General features: G+C 40.1%; 1 long non-coding RNA gene across 2 annotated transcripts; it reads left to right on the top strand.

Annotated features, from left to right (window-relative positions):
* The first annotated feature begins 236 nt into the window (after window positions 1–236).
* Window positions 237–12,970, top strand: LOC113628621 (uncharacterized). Of its 2 annotated transcripts, XR_003436165.1 has the most exons (6): window positions 237–795; window positions 1,974–2,087; window positions 2,801–3,997; window positions 4,095–4,175; window positions 5,260–5,362; window positions 8,620–12,970. It is a non-coding gene; the product is annotated as an uncharacterized LOC113628621 (long non-coding RNA). The 2 variants fall into 2 exon arrangements; XR_003436164.1 differs by having other exon boundaries at window positions 2,801–5,362.
* The last annotated feature ends 3,853 nt before the right edge of the window (window positions 12,971–16,823 follow it).

The raw sequence follows: 16,823 nt of genomic DNA, 5'->3' as shown, positions 1-16,823 counted from the left end.
GCGGCGGCGGCGGGAGGAGGGAGGCGGCGGGGGGAGGGGGCGGAGACTCTACGTGGGAATCGGATCTCGGCTACAAATTCAATTCATCACCAGAAAACTCCGCTCGGGCGGGGGCCGGGTCGCGCCGGCGAGGCGAGGCGGCGGCGGGTGGAGGCTCTGGGCCCTGGCGGCCTGGCGCGGGTCGGGGGTCTGCGGCCTCCTCTCGGGCTGCGCCCCGCTGGGGGGCCCGCCGCCGCCTCCCCGCCCCCTCCTCCCTATGGGGCCGCCGCTGATCAGCTCTCGCTACCGCCGCCGCCGCAGGCTTGTTGTTGACTTTGAGGAAAACTCCTGACGTCAGGGGCTGGCGCACGGCGACTGGCGGGAGCTGTTTCCCCGCGTCCCCAGCCGGCCCGCCGCCTCTGCCCCCTCCCCGCGGGCCCCCGTCCGCGGGCTTCCCCGCGCCCCCAAGCCCGCGGCGGCCCGCGCCCCTTCTCCTCTCGCGAGAACACGCCCCCCCTCCCCCCCCAGCCGAAGCCGGGAGCGGGGCGTCGTTCCTGGGCGGGAAGTTGTGGGTTTTCCCCGCGCCCTCGTGGCGCGCTGCGGGCACCCGAGGCCCGGCAGGGGAGGCTCTTCTGCCTTCCGCGCGCAGCCAGGCCCGGGGCTTTTCCCCCCGCCCGCCGCAGCTCCAAGGAGGTCAAGCCGGGCGCGTGAGGGGCCCGGACCTGAGGCCCCAGAGATGGGCGGTGCCCTGTGGGGGCGCGCCCCGGAAAGCTTGGAGCCGGGCGGGAACCGACCCCACCCCTCTGCACCTCAGAGGTCAGTCCAGAGTCTGACACCGTTCCTGACTCCTAGGAGACCTTATCGTCCAGTCTAGAACACCTCTCTCGGAAGAGCCATCCTCCCTGGGCTTCCTGTAAGCAGTCACCACACATAGTGTACGGCTTGCATTAGCATCGTAATTCAACCTTAAAATTTCACACTTTTTAGAGACGGTAGTTTTCATTGACTTTGGGGAAGCCATGATGTATTGCACTCACTACGAAGAAGATAGATAGCATTTCTTTCTTTTGAAGTTCATGGCTTCTGAGGATATTTGCAATGGAAACACTTTTTTTTTCAAAATGGCCAATTTTTTTTTTAACTATACATCATACTCCATAAAGTTATAAAAGAAGTTTACTTCTTCTGACACCATGTATTATTGCTTCTGGAACACTTTGAAAAAACCGTATTATTTCACCACGTGGCTCTAACCTTGATGGTGTACCTGTTATTTCTCCCAATGCAAGATTCTTGTTAGTGCTTTTAGCTTCTTTCTTTAGAAGAGTGATTCCTTCTGACGCGCACTTCCTACTCTTACCATGTCCTGACAACATTGGGATGGTAGTCATTCTTTTACACTATATCCCTGGTATTTATATAGGGAGTTGTATTTATATATCTATGTCCACACCTTTTATGAAATGCATATCTATTGGGATTGTGGACAGGGATATGAAACCTAATTAAAAAAGGAAGTGCTTTTTAAGTCGATTTTCTCCATTTGTAAGGGAAGCACTTCTCTGACCATTTCAGAACAAAATTTGCCATTTTAATATATACAATCCACCCGAGAGTAAAAGTCCTCAATTGCTGCTTTTCTCCGTCTTCCGTATTTCCCAGCGTGTCATGAACTGATTAATAAATATACACTGTCTCCTAATTCTATTTATCTGTGTATAAAATATAATTTATTACCATAATTATCAGACCTCTAACAGTCCCTATTGGCAAAGTGATTCCGTTACAGATTTCTTGCTTGGAAGTAACAAAAATTGGTCAGATTTTAATTCTATAATAACCCAACCCACTTTTTATTTTTAAGAAAATAGTCACTATGACACCAGCGCTAAAAAGAGTGTCTCAAAAGCTCTTTTAAATACTTAACTCTGAGAGTGGTGATATTCTGAATTACCAGATATCTCTTACCAACTGCAATTTTCATTTGTTTCCAGTTTTAACATCAACATATTTGTGAGAACCAAATTTGTCTTATGAGCCATACTGCCTCAAAATATTTCTCCATCTCATCAGATTGTATTAAATCTTAACTGGATTAAACCCTAAAAGTAAATATTGTATAAACTACAATGTATTATATACTCTGGGCTTCATGTATTTGAAAAGTTGTAAACTTCTATTTCTTCTGTGTTTTGTACTTCTACTCTAGTAGTTTCATCAATTTCTGTAATAAAAGCATATCAGTTTTTATTATACAATTATTTATTATAGAACTATTATTTACTTAAGTACCATTGTTCTTTCTCTTAGACTGTGCCATCATGAATTTTGGAGAATCTGCCAATTGTGATATGATGGTACTTCATACACAGTGTATGCTAGAGATCTCTTCGTTGTCATCACTTTCCAGTAATATGGGCAGCAGGAACATGTTCATCCATGGGAATGTCCCTCCTAAATTTTGGAGACAAAGCCCTCATTCTTTATTAAGCCAGAAATTCTTAAGACTAGTATCTCTCAGTAGTAGTTACTTATGCAGCTTAAATATTCACTCTTCTTGACTACCAATGAATAAATTAGATACTGAGAGCTATTTGTTAGTACTTCCACCATTTCTTGGGAGTAACTTAAACTAGAAGGTACATTTAGAATTTCAGGACATCAGGTAACAAAAATTAAGTTACTGCCTCTCTGCCTTTATAACAAGGGTATCTTGTCTCCAGTGTCCAGAACAGAACATGACACAAAGTATGCACAAAATGTGTTTGTTGGATAAATTAATGAATGAATGGGCAAATAACTCTTTGTGTCCTATGTGCAGTTTATACTGTACTCTCCTCTTGGGATGGCTTATTGGAAAGATCATGAACACACTTTGGAGACTTGGAGATCTGAGTTCAAATCCTCCCTCTGCAGAATTGAGGTCTCAGGCAAGTTTCTTAACTTTTCTAAGCTTTAATTTCCTCATTTGTGCAACGATGATTACAACTACTTCAACAGCTTATTATGAGAATTAAATGTGATGAAATATTAGATAGTATCTAAAACATAGTGAGCGATTAGCAAGCTAAAATTCCTTTACCATAAACATGAATATATTTGTTAACACTAGCTGCTACAACAAATAAATACAAAAATCTATCCTGGCACACAGCAATAGAAGTGTATTTCTCATCCATGTAAAGTTCAGAATGGCAGGCAAGTCTCCTCTAGGCATTTATAGGAATAAAGTTTCTTCCATGTTAGAGTTCTGATGCATTCAATACATAATCGCAACATCAATCTGGCAGAAAGGGGCAAAACATGGAGGATCACTCAAGGAAGGTTTTGTGCACATCACTTCCATTCCCATTCCACTGGCTAGAACACTCCCAAGCCACCAAACTACAAGGCAACCCATGAAATGGAGTCTAGCCCAGGAAGAAAAAGAAATTAGTTTGATGAACAGCCAGCAGTCTCTGCCACAGTTGGTTTCTGAAATAACCATGCTAAGTCTATAGCTGTAATTAATGAATATTCTAAATGATTAATAGAGCAATTTCCAAAAGAACATAGTTTAAATCCAGGTATAAGTAGCAGAAGAGTAAGTTACAATAGTTATCGATACTGTCTTTTCTCTTTTTTACAGCTATCTTTCTTAAGGTATAGGTCTGTATTAGTAACATGAGAATACCTGAAGAACAGGTATGTCACTAATCTGTTGCCATGTGCAAAGGGGATACTTAAAGCTCTCTGGAAACCTCCCTCTTGTTTTATATTGGCAGACTTGTTTTCCTGCTGTGTTACTAGAGTGTGAATGAAAAATTTTTCATTCATATTGTCATGTTCTCTCTTAGATGGCTAAGTCTGTTAGCAACTTAAGCAATCTCTGGACATTATATTTAGTATTTCAGAACACTTGGGTCACAGAAAGTTACCACAATTAAATAACTGCTCGTGGAGAATTGACCTAGAATTCATGTTCTGATTCCAAAGCAACAAGCATACACATTATTATTCGGACTGCGGGTGAATAGAGGTATGCAATAATACTAATACCTACATATTTTAATCCCAGAGCCTCATTTTAGGATATAATTTTAACTTCCTGAGGTGGTGTGCATTTCCTGTTTCAGAACCTGCTCTGTGAGGACTCAACTTCTTAATACAACTGCTAGCAGTGAAATAATGACAGTAAATTTCCAACCCTCACCTAGGTAATTACCTCAACTCCTTCCTCAGTTATCTCATGTAAATTCAGTTCTGTTCCAGAAAGTTTCCCCATCAATTTTAAAACACAACTTCTTCTACTAGTGAAGAAGTAATAAAGTACTAAAATACTTTCCGAGTCAACTGGAAAGCTTCAGATCTACACCTGACTTTTTTTTAACCCACTACAAAGTCCTTCAACTGTTGAATTTGTAATATTTCATTAAATAGTACTAGTTTGCTTTTTATAGTAAGAGGAAATTCAGTATCAGAATTTTTCTATCGACCTTTAGTTCCTAGATAGAACTATGGCCACTTTCAGCTGCAAACACTATCTCAATCAGAAGTTAGATTTTAAACAAAACACTGAATTTGATTTAGAATTCAAGCCTTCTTTAGGCTGAAAGCCTGTATGGGGAAAACAGGCAAACTCAGCTTCTCTATTTCTCCATCTCGTTTTCCTCTTACCCCCCACAAGTCAGTCTCTGGATGAAGGACAAAACAATTCTTATCTAGCTGGTAACGTTGTTATCCAGTTTTGCACTCTCTTGGCCTGACACACAGAACCCCCCATAGGATTTACAGGACCCAGTGCAAAACGGAAATGCTGGGTCCCTTGTTGCAAAATAATTAAGAATTTCAAGACAGCAAAGCAGAGGATTAAACAAAGTACAGGTCTCTGTGCACAGGTCTGCACAGGTCACTGGCCCATGAAGCTACTGATATGTGTTTAAGGTCGGCTCTCCAGGGTCTCTTTGGAGAGCTGCTTCTGGGCTTCTCTAATTGCAACCCCTACAATGTGGGTAATGCACCTTTCCTTTTAGCTGTCCACTCCTAATCACCCCTCAGCTCCTGTTTCCTCAGCCCTGTTGTATCCTCCCTACTGGAGTCCTTTCACCCTCTGGCAGAAGGTCTCCTAGGCAGGACTCAAGATGGCTCCAGCCAGCTCCTTCTCTCCCATGGGACTTCACCTGGTCCTTGGGAAATACTCACACATCCTTTGCCCTGTAGGCCATTCTCTCCCTCTTGATTCTGCCACAGAAACAGTTGGGCAACCTGCTTCCCAGTTTCTACAGAATCCCTTCATTGCAGGGAACAAACACATCCCAAGCTCTCACAAGATCCCACAGAAGCCCATGGAAGCCCCCTGGCATGAGCTGAAGAAGCATCCTCCATGCCCTCCCCACTGGAGTTGGTGAGTTCAACTTTCTCCAGTAAAATCCCTACACAAATCTCCTCTGTCTCAACTATTTTATATTCTTAAAGTAAATAAGAGCATTTGAGTTGCAGAATAGGCTTTGAATTATTTCCTTCATGATAGTTACCTAACTTGAAATTTCATACTTTTTTGTATTGGGGGATTTCAGTTAAAACTTCAGTTTTGGGCTTCCCTGGTGGCGCAGTGGTTGGGGGTCCGTCTGCCGATGCAGGGGACGCGGGTTCGTGCCCCGGTCCGGGGGATCCCACATGCCGCGGAGCGGCTGGGCCCGTGAGCCGTGGCCGCTGAGCCTGCGCGTCCGGAGCCTGTGCTCCGCAGCGGGAGAGGCCACAGCAGTGAGAGGCCCGCGTACCGCAAAAAAAAAAAAAAAAACTTCAGTTTTAAATTCCTATTAAAAAGCATATTCTCTCTGTGGTATAAATATTTTCTGTTTCTTATTTAGATGTGTGCTCACTTGTATAAAAAAATTATTAGCTATTACTGAAAAAATAACGTATTGAGGTTAATAGGTGTTCAAGGCACAAAATTAATTAAAATAGTATCTTCTCTACATATGCTTGTATTTCTGTTTGACAAATATGTGACAACAAACTGCCTTTTTCATACATTGTTATCCACATTAATTATATTAAATATTTAGATTCTTGCCTTTGGTTAATTTCTCAGAATTTTTTCTTAAAAAATTTGAACACTATGAAATTTTATGTCTAAAGAGCCTAAAAAGTATAAATATGCCACAAAATCAAAAATAAAAATATAGAAGTACAATTTGTACTAAGAGTTGGTAACTTGGACTAAGGTTACATTGAGCCATGAAACCCCTGTATACTGGCATGAATCTCAAATCAGATGGATTTTTTTAACAGTGTAAGGCTGCCTTGATTTTCCTTTAATGTCTGTGATTACCAAAAATGAGTTCCCTTCCTTTGTTCTATATCAAAGTATAAAAGATTCAGAAAATGATTGGGCTTTGATGTCTAGTTTAAACTCAACTTTATCTTGCTCCATTCAAAGTGCTATTGTGAGCCTTGAGTGTACAAGTCAGAGAATGACAATTTACTAAACACGTCACACATGCCTACAGAAGGTTCTCATTCTATTTCTTCTCTAATAAAAAGTTACTTCCTTCTAGATGCCTGCTTCTAAATATCTGAATTTACATGACATCAGAGTTGCAGGATACCTAGAACTCTTGCTAATGAGCAAACGCTTCTTTAGATGATTCATAAGGGAAAACTGATAAAGAATGAAGAAAAAGGCAAAGTCCCCAACTTTTGTTATTCTTTATGTACTTCCTCCTTAATCATGGGTTATCATAAACTGTTTTTCTGAAATCTCCAGTCAGGGTTTCATAAAACTTATTTGCATGTTTGCCTAGTCCTATTGTCTTCCCTGCTGAAACGTTTTATACCTCAGATCATACAGTTCACATTTTAACATTCATTTCAACTTAATTCCATAAACACTTGTTGACTCTCTATACAAAGGTCTAGAGAGAGATATGAGTACAACCCAGTGCCTACCTTCAAGATGTTCCATTCTATTAGGATACCAACATAAATAAGCACCAATACAAATAAGTGCAATAATAGAAACATATATAAAGGGATAAGAGAACACATCACGGAACAATTAACAGTGGGATGAGATGGACTAAGTCAGGTCAACCTAAAGAAAGAGAGGTTAATGACATTTTAGCTGAGCTTTAAAATGAGGTCAGGGAATTTCCTGGTGGTCCAGTGGTTAGGACTCTGTGTTTTTACTGCTGAGGGCCTGGGTTTGATCCCTGGTCAGGGAATTAGGATTCCACAAGCCACATGGCCCGGCCAAAAAAATTTTTTTTTTTTTTTTTTTTGCGGTATGCGGGCCTCTCACTGCTGTGGCCTCTCCCGTTGCGGAGCACAGGCTCCGGGCGCGCAGGCTCAGCGGCCATGGCTCACAGGCCCAGCCACTCCACGGCATGTGGGATCTTCCCAGACCGGGGCACGAACCCGTGTCCCCTGCATCAGCAGGTGGACTCTCAACCACTGCGCCACCAGGGAAGCCCCCCAAAATTTTTAAAATAAATAAAATGAGGTCAGAAATTGATAAGGCAGGAGGAGACATTCCAGGCAGTGAAAGGAACACAAAGAAAAGCAAGAGAGTACCATCAGGACCTCCAGGAAAAGAAAATGGGTGCAGGGAAGGTTTCAGTGTCATGAAGGCATTTGAGCTGGGCTTGAAGAATAATCATGAGAAAAAATAAGAGAGTCTACATTCATATAAAAGCAGTGGAGAGGGAGAAGAAGGAAGAATCTCCTGAGTAACTTCTGATGTAGAATCATCAGGGCAGAGTGATTAGATGGTGGGCAGAGGGGTAGTGAAAAGAAGAATGAAGAATGATGTCCAGAATTATGCCCTCCTTGCCCTGGGAGGAGGAATGTGCGTGTGCGTGTGTGTGTGTGTGTGTGTGTGTGCGCACGCGCATGCACACTGTGGTGGTTATTGCGTATTTGGGGATGGAGGGTTGTCAAGAGGCAAGGTTATGAGGGAGAAAAGACAAAATGAGCCATTTTTGACATTAAAATTGATGTACACCTGTGAGACTTTCAGGTAGATACAGTAATAAACACAGTAGTCAACATGATTGAGTGCTTACTCTGTGTCAAGCACTGTGCTAAGCGCTCTACATAATGTCAGAGGCATCTGAGGATATGAAAATATGGAGGTCTGGCTAAAAGACTTGGTCTGAAGGTATAGGTCTGCAACCGGTAGTGGGGTAGATGACATCAGGCAGCAATGTGATATAAAAACTGAACCTTGGTAAACGCTAATGCTTGAGGACAGAAGGAATAGAGAAAAAAAATAGCCAAATGAGTAAGGAGAGAAACAGAAGTTATAAAAACCAAGGTAGAGAGAGTTTCAAAAAGGGGGGATGTATTCAGTGGAAATACTTCAGAAGAGTTCAAATAAAAGAGAACATTTGATAAGTTCCTACTGAATTTTACCACTGGGGAGTAAATGGTTACTTTTATGGAAGTAGTTTCATGGTGTAATGGCGATGATAGCTTCACTGAGTTAATGAGAAAATGGCCAATTGAGGAAGAGGGAATAGTGGAGTGATGGGAATAGGAACTAATATTTATTGAAACCTACTATGAGCTAAGTAAGTTCTGTTCTGGCATTTTGCTTAAGTGTGGCAGGATGCTGTCTTGAAATATTAACCATTGTTTTCTGGTTTCTGACTCCCCTAGCTCTTCCTTGCCATCTAGAGAACGAGAAGATCATTGCCTCAGGAAAGAGATGGCAGAGCAGATTGATGAGGAAAGGCTTCCTTTCCTGGCTTTTTAGTTTCAGAAGTCTAGCCCTCAGGGCAAAATGGAAATAACTCTAGGGCTTAAAACAGCAGACTTGGGAGAATATGTGATGCCAAGAGCAAGACCTCGCTCACTCGCTCACTCGATACCACCACCACCACTGGAAAGCTCCTCAGGCTAGCAGTAGGAAGAGGATATGGGAGTAGATGGCTGGGTTTCTGGGGAAGGGCCAGCTTTACCCCCTGCCCTATGGGGCCAGCCCGAGTGAGAAAATGAGTAAATAACCTGGTAACCTTCAAGATTCCAGAAAAAGAGAAAAGTTGTGTTTCGTTCCTTGTGAGAGCATGGATGGATGGAAGGACCAGAGGTTGACTCTTTCCTGTGGTTAATGTAGGCATTCAGCCCCCACAGAACTTCCTGGGACCCAGCATGACTTGGACAGCAACACAACAATTCCTGTGTGACCAGGATTTCTGAGATTTAGGCAGACATCTGAGATCCCCGCGCTCAACTGTGCTGCAGGATTAGCACTGCAGTTCTAGCACATCAGCAGATGACACTGAAGGGACTAAGGGACAGCTCAGTAGCAAAGGGCAATTGAGATGACCGACATCTCAGAGGATGCCAGTGTGTACAACCAAGACTAATAGCCCTTTCCCTTCTCGTGAACTGTTACCACGTAAGCCATTCTCCCCACTGCCTTTGCTCCAGAACCTCATCACAACCCCAGGCAGAAAGGAAGTTTCTAACCACCCAGCCAAATGGAGACTCAATATTGAAACACTTGAATTCAGTTCAGTTCTGGAAACACTTGAAGTTGGGAAATTAAATTCATGCCCACCATATCTATTCTATGATATTCAATTCTTAACCATCATTAAATAGGAATTGCCATTCCCACATTACAAGTGAAGAAATAGATTCAGAGAGATTAAGGAATTTTTTTAGGCTAGCAAGGGACAAAGCCAGGGCTCACACCAAGGTCTGTTTTACACCAAAGCCAGTCTTCTTTCTACCAGACCACTTTGTATTTTCAAAAAGTTTGACAGAGGAGAAGAATAATAACCAGAAGGGGATCCAGGGTGATGAGACTTTTTTTTTTTTTTAAGAATGAGAGAAATTAGACAATATAAATGGGGAAAGGAAAAAGAGCTAGTTGAGGGAAAGACATTGAAAATGAAGGAAAAGGGATTATTTATCAAGGAATGATTCTAAAGGATATGGGAGATAAATAAAGATAAAGGGATAAACCTTGAATGCAAGGTAGGTACTTCTCCAAGGTAAGAGTGAACGTGGAAAGGATTTACATAGATAGAAAGAGTTTTGTAGACAAGTGTGAAAATTCTGACAGCATCAGTGCTTCATGACATGAAGGAGGAAGGGCCAAGTGCAATACCTGTAGGATGCATGTAGGATGCAAACTGAATCATAACTTGCATTTTAGTGCCTTGAACAGAAGGTGGTATATGTCATGCATTTGATTGAGTTCCTTCAACACTGTAGTGGCATTATGCCCAGATCTGCAACCCGTCCTTTGAGGACTGAAGCAGACATTTCTCCAGCTGCTCAGAATGTTGGTCATTGACACTTCTTAATTCCCCTTCCCAGGAATTGTCCTCTACTGAGAGAGCAGGTTTACCCCAGATTACATCCCCTACCCAATGACTGTTCCATCTGGGATGTAAGGTCTAGCCCCTTGCCTCAGTTCAGGAAGCCTATAGGACCATCCATATCCTCAGACTTCTCTACTGCTCCCCCATCATAACACACACACACACACACACACACACACACACACACACACAGAGGATTAACTGAGGTCTTCGTTGTGATTGTGCTGCACTTCACCCTCTGCCCAGTCCTGCTTCCTTCACTCCCCCACAGGAATTCCCCCAAAACTTCCTGCAGGCACTTAACCCATTCTCAGGTCCCTCTGTATGGGGGACATGTCTGCTCCCCCCATGCCAAAAGAGGCCTACTCTGAAGGTGTGGCTTGGGGTTTTCTGGTACTTGCGTGAAGTTTTAGCAAGCTCACTTGTCTGAAGGCCTAAATGCACATTTCCAACTTGTACTAATGTAAAGCTGCTATTTCTTTTCCAATGCCTATCTTTTGTATGTATTTTTCAGTTGGGATCCAAATTCACAAGGAGAGAGAGGAATTATTTTACTCTCTGAAAACTTGGAAGTGGTAAAGAAACACTTTTTAGTGTTTGGGTAAGAAACAGCAAGAATGACAAGGAATGTGAAAAATAAACATGATGTGGAATCTAAGATAAAAAAAATGGTTCCAACATCTAGAAAATGTCCATGAACTCTAGTCCTGTATACAAAGCAGTTCCTACTGAAGAGAAGGAGTGAATCACAAAGGGAATCTACCCAGGCTCCCAGTCATTAGATTTAAATCATTGTTCCTTATTCTCCAGATTTTTGGCTTAATTCAGAAGATTTATAAAGAACCAAGAATGTTGACTCTGTTACAAAGAAGAACTGCAACAGCTTTTTGCTAAAATCAGTCTTACCATTACCTTAACTACATTTTATTACCAAAAGATAAATATGCTAAATGGATCCACATATCAAAACATCTATTATAGGTTTGCAGAAGTGATGTAAGGATGACACTATTTTTATTAAAGCCTATTTTAAAATTACTTTAATTTGACCCCATTTTACCCCAAATTACCCTTTGAGATAATTTTTCAGGCTTAGTCCCAAGTTAAGGACAGCTCTGAAACTTTTTCCATAGCAAGAAATTAAATTAGGTAAGATTTCATTTGTTTTGAGAATGAGCAAGATTCACAAACATTTACACTTTAGACTGTTTCAAGAGTCATATTTTACAGATTTCACATTTAATATAATTCTACTTCTGATATTCATTTTTGTTACTCTACAAACTAACCAGAAGTAATAAGGTTTCAGGAGCTGGAAAGCATGTATTTAGCTTTTCTCATCTGTTTGGGTCAATGTTAGGATTTCTAAGGTACCATGAATGGTGTAGTTAATTATTGATGAAGTGAATCCACAAATTTGTTTGCTGCTTGCCAGTTGTATTGCTTATCTATAATGCTATTACCAGTTTCCTCTAAAGCATGAAGATTTCCTACAAAAATGGAAGCTATACAGTTGTAATTTTTCACCTTTTATAAGATTATGGGGTGCAGGAAATGGGGAAACAGAGAGGCCTTCAACTTCTCCATCTTACGGTAATATTCCTTGCCATCTATGAGGTGAAGAATGTATGAGATAACAGAATGGCTCTGCTCTCAGAGGTGATGATGGGTTTGCTCTGAGCTATCAACACTCATACCTGGGCCTCTTATGATCAATGACACACAATTTGGAGACGGCTGACTGGGGTTAATGGTGCAATCTGTGGCTTTGGAACAGAGTTCTTCTCTATGTGAAACTAATTGGCCCATATGGGGATTAAACTGGTAACAGTGTCCTCATTTGTCAACCCATCTATTCAGCATTTGAATCTGGTTACATTTGAGTACTTCCCACAATTCAACCAATGTATTTTCAAATGATAATATAACCTCAGAAAGAGGAAGAGGTAATTGTTTAAAATATACAAGCTTTTTATCAACCCAAATCACTGTAAGAAAGTCATTATAAATTAAATAATAATTATCCTATTGCCAATTATTCTTAATTGAATATCCCAAGCTGTGGGAAACAGAACAGGAGGTAAGTGTGCTTCTCATTAAGTAACTTATTCCATTGCAAATGCCAGAATTACTTTGAAAATTCCCCAGACATGACTTCAGAGTACCCTCCTCACTGCCCAGGGACTGCTTAGAGGGTTACCATCCCAGCAACCCCAGCTCTTTCCCAAAACATTAGGTTTCAGACTGGGACCTGACCTTTTTCCTCACTTTCTTTTTCTTTGCTTCTATGCTCATCAGCTTTAATCCTGACCCCAGAGTATTTTTTATATCCATTAACCAATTACATGATTAATATGCTGACTTTGCGGGGGAAAAACCACTCTTTGCCACAAAATAGAGGTCCGGCCTTCTATAGAGACTTCCATTCACACTTCAGTTCAATTGAGGACATATCTTGACAATACAGCATACTTTTTAGATCAGCTTAGATTTTTCTCTCTCAATATTCTTTTGATTAACCTGATGCCTTTCTCCAATTCAACTGATGCTTAGTATCCAACTAACACAGACAAAAACAAGTCTCAAGTTGTCAAATTATGTTATAGTAGAGCCTGCAGCATAGTGGAAACAATAAAGTCAAACTAGTAAAATAAAACAGAGAGTGGACTTCCCTGGTGGTGCAGTGGTTGGGAGTCCACCTGCCAGTGCAGGGGACAAGGGTTCGAGCCCTGGTCCGGGAAGATCCCACATGCCGTGGAGCGGTAAGCCTGTGTGCCACAACTACTGAGCCTGCACTCTAGAGCCCGCGAGTCACAACTACTGAGCCCGCCCACTGCAACTACTGAAGCCCACGCGCCTAGAGCCCGTGTTCCGCAACAAGAGAAGCCACCACAATGAGAAGCCCATGCACTGCAATGGAGTGGCCCCCACTCGCCACAACTGGAGAGAGCCCGCGCACAGCAACGAAGACCCAACACAGTCAAAAATAAATAAATAAAAATTTAATAAAATAGAGTAAAATGTTTATTACTAGGGGATAGGGGATGGGGGGATAAGATAGATGTTATTTAAGGGTACAAACTTGCAAATAAGCCCTAGAGATCTAATGCACAGTATAATGAATATAGACAACAATATTGTACTATCTATGCGATGTGATAAATATCACTACAAAAGCTATCATATTACAGCATATAAATGTGCCAAAGTAACACGTTGTACACCTTAAATTTACACAATAAGTCAAGTTTATAAAATTTAAAAAAATAAAAGAGAAAAAACTAAGAAATTAAAAAAAAAAAAGAGGTTAAATAGGAGGCCCAGAGGGGATGGATAACAATGAGCCAGGTTGTCAAGGTGACCACATTTACATGCAGTGGAAGAGCATCTTCTTTACTTAAACCCTCAGTTAGAAGCTATCTTTTCATGCCAAAAAGAATTTTAAAATAAGTGAACTTTAATCAGTTATAGAAGTAGCAAGCATTTCCCACAAAGAGTGATAAAGACCCAAACATAAGAAAGTAACAGAGCAGTGTGGTCCAATAAGAGTGTGAGACAAAGCAGAGCATCAGCAGAGCCTTGACAAGGAGAGAAGAGTTATGTGTACTGGACTAAAAAACTTATTTTAGCCCTATTGGCTAAGAGTTTTCACCAGCTCCTTAGTGAAGAGAAATTGGAATTTAACCTCAAAATTCTAATGTTCATTTTTTTTTTTTTTTTTTTTTTGCGGTACGCGGGCCTCTCACAGCTGTGGCCTCTCCCGTTGCGGAGCACAGGCTCCGGACGCGCAGGCTCAGCGGCCATGGCTCACGGGCCTAGCCGCTCCGCGGCATGTGGGATCTTCCCATACCGGGGCACGAACCCGTGCCCCCTGCATTGGCAGGTGGACTCTCAACCACTGCGCCACCAGGGAAGCCCTAATGTTCATTTTTATAGGACTATTTATATTTGCTTAAGTTAACATTCGGTTCTCTTATTATCCTAAAAAATTCTTAACTAAAAGGACTGCTGAGATAAATATATGTATAGGATGCATGCTACCTTATTGTAGCAATCAAAATTCTAATTCCAAGAGGAGACAAAATCAGCTCAATGCTTCACTCAGAAAAGAATGTATTTTAGTTAGAGTGTACAACATACTATATTTGCATGAGAAACAGTGAAAGAGAGAGGAAGATTGAACTAATATGTGCAAAATGAAGAGTGCTCATAGGACTTCCTTTTTAGTCATGTGTTGATTATTTATCTTTATTTCTTGAGTTGTGAAACATAATATTTTTGCAGAAAGTACTTAAAACATATGTATAGATTGCCCAATGATTTTAAAGCAAACACCTATGTAACTACCATCCAGATCCAAAAAAGAGAACATAAGCAGCAACCTTGAATACAGTGTGCCCTTCCCCACCCATAGCCCCCTCCCTCAATAGTAACCACTTTTAGAAAAATCACTTCCATGGTTTTCATTATAGTGTTCCCTCCAATTTGTCAGTCCATAAATAAGGTTGTTTTCATTTGACTTTCTCCTTGTTCTCAGTATTATATATTTAAAATTCATACATATTGTTGTAAGCAGCTTTATTTTTCCTGCTGTATAATATTTCATTGTGTGAATATATCATGATTTTTTAAGGAGTTTATCTTTTTCATCTAAACTTTCAAATTTAATGACATAAGGTTTTTAAAAACAATATCTTCTTATTTCTTTTTAATGTCTGAAGAATCTGTAATATCATCTTTTTCATTCCTGATATTGGTTTATTTTTTTTTTTCTCTCTCTCTGTCTCTCACTCTCTTGGTTGATTCTCACCAGAAGTTTGCCAATTTTACCAACATTTAAAATTCATTAGTTGCTGCTCTCTTTCTAATTTTCTATTTTCTAATGTTTTGGGAGTTTATTTTGCTGTTCTTTTTCTAACTTTTGAGATAGATGATGAACTCATTAATTTTCAGCCTTTCTTATTTTCCAGTTATGTGTATAAGGTTACACACTTTTCTCTAAAGACTTCTTTAGTGGTGTCTCATATGTCTGAGATGTGATCTTTTCATTATATTTTAGTTCAACATAATTTTTATTTGTGTTCTGATTTTTTTCTTAGAATTGTATTTAATTCCAAAAAATACGTGAACATACCTTGTATGATTTCAATCCTTTAAAAATTATTCAGACTTGTTTTTCGTCCTAGCTTTTGATCAGTTTTTGTAAATGTTCCACATATGCACTTGAAAAAAGTATGTATTCTGCAGTTGTTGGGTGTTATATCATATACATATCTTTATATGTCCATATACATAAATCTTTAAAAATCATGATGTTAAAATCTTTTATATTTTTACTGATTTATTTGGTCTCCATAGTCTATCAATTACTGAGAAAGGTATATTAAAATTTCCCATTATGATGTGGATTTATCTATTTTTCTTGAAGTTTTGTCAATTTCTGATTTATATATTTTCAGTCTATGCTATTGGAAACATACAAATTTAGAATTCTTATAGCTTCCCTATGAATTGAACCTTTTATCATTATGAGGAGACCCTCTTTATCTCTAATAATGATTTTGACCATAATGTCTATTTTGTGTCATATTAAAGCAATCACTCTTTCTCTATACACACATATACCTATATGTATATAATACCTATATGTATATAATAATGCATATATGTATATACTATGTAAATACATATAAACATATATGTGTGTATATGTATTTACATAGTATACACATGTACATGTGTATATACAAGATATATACACGTGTGTGTGTGTGTGTGTGTGTGTGTAAAGCTATACCAGTTTTCCTTTGGTTAATAGTTACATGATTTTTTTCATCCTTTTACTTTGAATCTTTCTTTAAACCTTTCTGTATTCTTACACTTTGTATGGATTTTTGAAAACGAAATCTGACAATTTTGTCTTTTAACCAGACAACATAGCAGTTAGTTCATTTACATTTCATATAACAGTTCACAAAACTGGGTTTTTTTAAGATCTATTATCCTATTTGATGGTTTCTGTTTGTTCTGCCTACTGTCTGTAGCTTAATAAGAAGCTCCCTCAGCAGATCCTAGCTCAGTGGAAGGACATAGTGCAGATGAGATCCAGAGGCTCCCATTCAATAAGGCCATGTTCTTGACCAGGAAGTTCTCACAGTTGCAGAGTTGAACTGGTGTCCCCTGCCTCCTTCCAAGTCCCTCATAAACATATAGAATTGCATAGCACAGGGCCCTCTGGAGCTCGGCTTCTCAAGCTTGCCTCTCTATGGGATAATGAGAAATGGGGCCTGGGGGGTATTTTCATCTGCTCCATGCCTTCAAGTTTCCCTAAAAAACCTGACTTTAAATTTATGTCCTGTCATGCTAGTGGTATATGTGTGAATGCTGCTTTGCCCAACACCTTTCTTACTTTCTTTTTGAATGATTATATTTTATCTTTTTTTTTCTTTTTGGTCTTCTATTGATTTGGCAATTACTTTCTTTGTCTATTATTTTACTAATTACTTTAGAACTTACAATATGCAAAGT

This window comes from Aethalodelphis obliquidens, unplaced genomic scaffold (assembly GCF_003676395.1).
Source record: "Aethalodelphis obliquidens isolate GAN/ISIS:26980383/991018 unplaced genomic scaffold, ASM367639v1 scaffold24, whole genome shotgun sequence".
Lineage (NCBI taxonomy): Eukaryota > Metazoa > Chordata > Mammalia > Artiodactyla > Delphinidae > Aethalodelphis > Aethalodelphis obliquidens.
Note: the sequence above shows the minus strand (reverse complement) of the source record. Positions and strands in the feature narration are given on the sequence as shown.